The 4,360-nt window shown below is 38.3% G+C and overlaps 1 non-coding gene across 1 annotated transcript; it reads left to right on the top strand.

Annotated features, from left to right (window-relative positions):
- The first annotated feature begins 951 nt into the window (after window positions 1-951).
- Trnap-agg (transfer RNA proline (anticodon AGG)) lies at window positions 952-1,023 on the top strand. Its single transcript has one exon. It is a non-coding gene; the product is annotated as a tRNA-Pro (tRNA).
- The last annotated feature ends 3,337 nt before the right edge of the window (window positions 1,024-4,360 follow it).

Here is a 4,360-nt window from a genome sequence, read left to right as displayed (position 1 = left end):
GAGAACGAGTGATGAAAATATAGCACGCATCCAGCAAGCATTTGTTTGCAGCCCAGGAAAATCGACTCGCAGAGCTAGCAGAGAGCTGCAAATTCCACAATCAACTGTATGGAGAGTCCTACGAAAAAGGTTAGTTATGAAACCTGAACGTCAACTACCCGAGGCGATGGATCGGCCGCCAGGCAGCCCGTGACAGAGCACTTCATCACTGGCCTCCAAGAAGCCCTGATCTTACCCCCTGCGATTTTTTCTTATGGGGGTATGTTAAGGATATGGTGTTTCGGCCACCTCTCCCAGCCACCATTGATGATTTGAAACGAGAAATAACAGCAGCTATCCAAACTGTTACGCCTGATATGCTACAGAGAGTGTGGAACGAGTTGGAGTATCTGGTTGATATTGCTCGAGTGTCTGGAGGGGGCCATATTGAACATCTCTGAACTTCTTTTTGAGTGAAAAAAAAACCTTTTTAAATACTCTTTGTAATGATGTATAACAGAAGGTTATATTATGTTTCTTTCATTAAATACACATTTTTAAAGTTGTGGTATTCTTTTTGAATCACCCTGTAGATTAAAAAGGCGCACCATATGTATATAAATACACACAAAGACGGCTCACGTTGTCAGCTGGAGCCATCGGTACCAGATAACAGGCGCGAAGCCCAGCCGCCAAGGACAACAGATGCTAAGTATATAGATTCATCTCAGCTTATATTTCTGCAGTCACTGTTTATTTATATAAACAGCTCTTATTGTGCGATCATTGCCACTTGTATCACACGCGACCGTCTGCTGATTTCGTGTAAAGAAGTGCGATCAACTTCAGCACGTAGGTGCAACCGTAACGAGGCGACTTTCGAGACGTACGAGAGCAACAGCCTTGGAACCTGTAGCTGGCACGAACTTTCTCTACCGCTTTAATTTCACCAGAGCAGAACTGTGGCATGCCGGCTCGTTGGTCTAGGGGTATGATTCTCGCTTAGGGTGCGAGAGGTCCCGGGTTTAAATCCCGGACGAGCCCTGCCTTTTACTCTCTTTTCTAAAATAATTGCTCTGGAGCATCCTCTGAACACTGTGTGTTGGTAATGCCTCATGACATTCTTTCATAAACCTTCGCTTTCTTAGCCAGACCTGTCATAAAATGTCGTTAATTTTAGGTGCCTCCGTTTCCTTACTTTTTACAAGGCTTTTGCAGTTTTGTTCCAGAGCCTGATACTTAATATAGCCCGCAGTTACCATCAGGAGAACTATCTCTTCTGGCTATTGTTGGGCACTGCCTTTAATTCCATGTGTCAATTTAAGGATTAGATACCAAGTGTACACAATGCTCCAGTTCAGTTAGCTGTTAAATGACGCAGCGTCATTCAGTCACTCTAAAATGTTAATAAAACAATATTTTTTGAATAATGAATTTAGAAGGATAACAAAGAAGTGACTCATAAATATTCAGTCAAATGAGACCAAAAATTTGTTCCATTCATAAAGTACTGTTTATTTCGCTGCTTCATACACCTTCCAGATTCTCTTACCTCGCTGATTACCAAAGAAATGCTTTAAACAGTTATCAAGTAACTTGAAACAAGACTGAAGAATTTTACTTCGTTTGAATTTATTGTATCTCCAGCACGTTTATGTTGGATGTATTTTAGTCCTTCGTCTAACAGTGTTTCTTCATCCATTGTAAACCTAATGTTCGTAATCCTTTTTTTATTCCTTGGATAAAATTGTGATGGAGAGGGGAATGTGGCTAGAGTTGCTTTTTGTGTACTTTCATTGATACAGCGGATTATGTAATTTTTGTTACGAGCGCATCGTATGATTTCTACAACTAATATATTTTTCTGTGAATCTAAATACATTTACCGCTTTGAATGGAGTAGAGGTATTGCTAAGTTCTAAGTCAGCTGCATATAATTCTTTACGGGGATTTCTGGTTCAGTGGGTTTTTTATTACTGCATTCGTGATTTTGCTCCTAACATCGTGATTTGTGTCTTCAGGTTGGGTGCTGCAATTATTTTGACTTGCACATAGTTTGGAATAATTTTTTCTCGAGACATACCTCAATGAATGTATGTCCTCAACTTGTTTTAACAATTTTGCTCGTAGGCCTATACAACACGTATGACAATATGATTCATGGGCCTGCAGCCGACAAGATTAAGGGCGTTATGTTATAAAATCCAGATTTCTGCTATAGTAGTTTAATGATGTATTTATTGTCATTTCAGCTAGACTGCCATCTTCAGAATATCTGCGAACGCTTCAGAACATTTATTTTACTATAATGTTGTTTATATCATACTTTCGGTTATACAAATTTGGTACTTACGTCCATATATCATCACTGGTTGCTGTCACTTTGCACTGTGTTACAGGACGGCGTAAGTTTAGGTGTCTTATGCTGTGGTTCACTCTCATTGTTGACACTTTCTTGTAATTTTCACTAGCCATAATCTCCTCCCCAATACAGTTTTCCCCAAGAACACAGAAAACCTTAAACAAAATATTGAAACATATCCAACCGAAACTAAACGGAATAAACATAAGAAATATCATGCAACTACAGCAATAGCCATTGACACTGAAAAATTACCAATAAAACAACAAAATACACTGAATGTAAAAATTGCACGTCCATAGAAAGGGAAAGAAACCAAGAACATAGAACACACAATTCTATAACAGCTGACCTCAACATAATCTTGAATATAATTAACAAACTTACCTTAAACCAAGCAATTGCAGTTAAAGCATACAAGGGCAGTAGCTGTATCATAATCAATTGAAATGATTACACAGGTAAAGTACGAGGCTTTTTGACAACATAAATCTCTAGAGATCCCACCAAAAAATATGAAGGAAAGACAAAATAGTAACTAAAAGCTCCAGCCACTTACAAGTTTGAAAAAAGGCAAAATATTGTAATGAACCGAACACCATGACTACGTGGGCAACCAAAGGTCATAAACCTCACATTCTAATTCATACAGTGGTTAACTGCATTAACAATCACACTTACATTATCATTAAAAAACTGAACAGATTACTCGTAAACTCAGTGCCACATTCAGTATAAAAGCTCTTGTATACTGACATAAAAAATTAAGGATGTAAAAACTCAGGGGACATAAAATTGTTCAGAGAAACATCAAAAGATACTTTTTAATATAATCCATTATGGAGTCGAGGTAGCAGTTGTCGTTATACTAGTTACCACTCTTAGCATTCAACCGCGATTCTTATACATATATTTTAACAACGAGTTTCAAGAGACAATGCTCTCATCATCAGGTTGTAAAGTCTATATCATGAAATTAAACGGACTAAAAAGACAAAATACCATCACAAATAGTTGGGAAGTCCATAGAGTAAAACAGAATTAAAAGTATATTGGACTGTGGGTCCTCGTCTTACATTGAAGTTGTTGACACAAGTCGATGGCCGTCCCATAGGTACCAAGTATGCTGTCGCACTGTGCCGGCTCGGGAGCTGTTGTGGACTGACGTGCCTAGGTGTTGTGGCGTGGTTACAGCCGTGTGCTTGACGGTAACGCTATGCTATTGGGCGCCTTATTTCCTTATTGCATTGGTCTGCCATCGTTAGCCACTCGCAACTCCATCAGTGACAAGCTACAAGTTTAAAGTCGCATACCTACCCTAAAATAATTCTAAAAACCCGCTAAAAATATCATTTACTTAAAATTATCTTGTGCATTTAGAATATTGCTTTGTTTCTTTTCGTGGATAGCTGTCTCGAATTCCTCTGGTAAATAAAGTTTCCTCCCTTTCTTTTCTACATGCAATATTTCTACGTTATCTTCAATGCTATTAAGGGGATGGCCTGTTTCATATATATGGTTCGCAACATCTGATTTGTCATAATTTCCTAACCTGAACGCATATTTAAGTTCTTTATACCGGATCGCGAATGATCTTCCTGTCTGCCCTATATACTTTGCATCACAAGTTCTGCACTGAATCTTATAAACTCCCGATCTTTCATACTTATTACTCTTCTCGCCAATATCGTGCTAAGGTTATACCTCACTAGGTTATTAGTCTGAAAAGCTATTTTAACATCGTATGGATTAAAAATATTTGCTATCTTTTGTGAGACTGTTCCATAGAATGGCATCGTGATAATTTTCACTTTCTCTCCATCATGTTTTTTTTCTTTTTGCGCTTATTACTTTTCCGTAACAGTTTTTTAACCATATCTCTTCTGTAACCGTTATTCATCGCTATTCTCTTAACGGTATTAATTTCAATCCCCCTATCTTTTTCGCTCATAGGTATATTGACTGCACTATGCACGAGACTACGGAAAGCAGCTTCTTTATAAGCCTGCGGATGGCATG

The sequence above is a fragment of the Schistocerca cancellata genome, chromosome 3 (assembly GCF_023864275.1).
Source record: "Schistocerca cancellata isolate TAMUIC-IGC-003103 chromosome 3, iqSchCanc2.1, whole genome shotgun sequence".
NCBI classification, from domain to species: Eukaryota; Metazoa; Arthropoda; class Insecta; order Orthoptera; family Acrididae; genus Schistocerca; species Schistocerca cancellata.
This window is presented reverse-complemented; position numbering and strand designations above follow the sequence as displayed.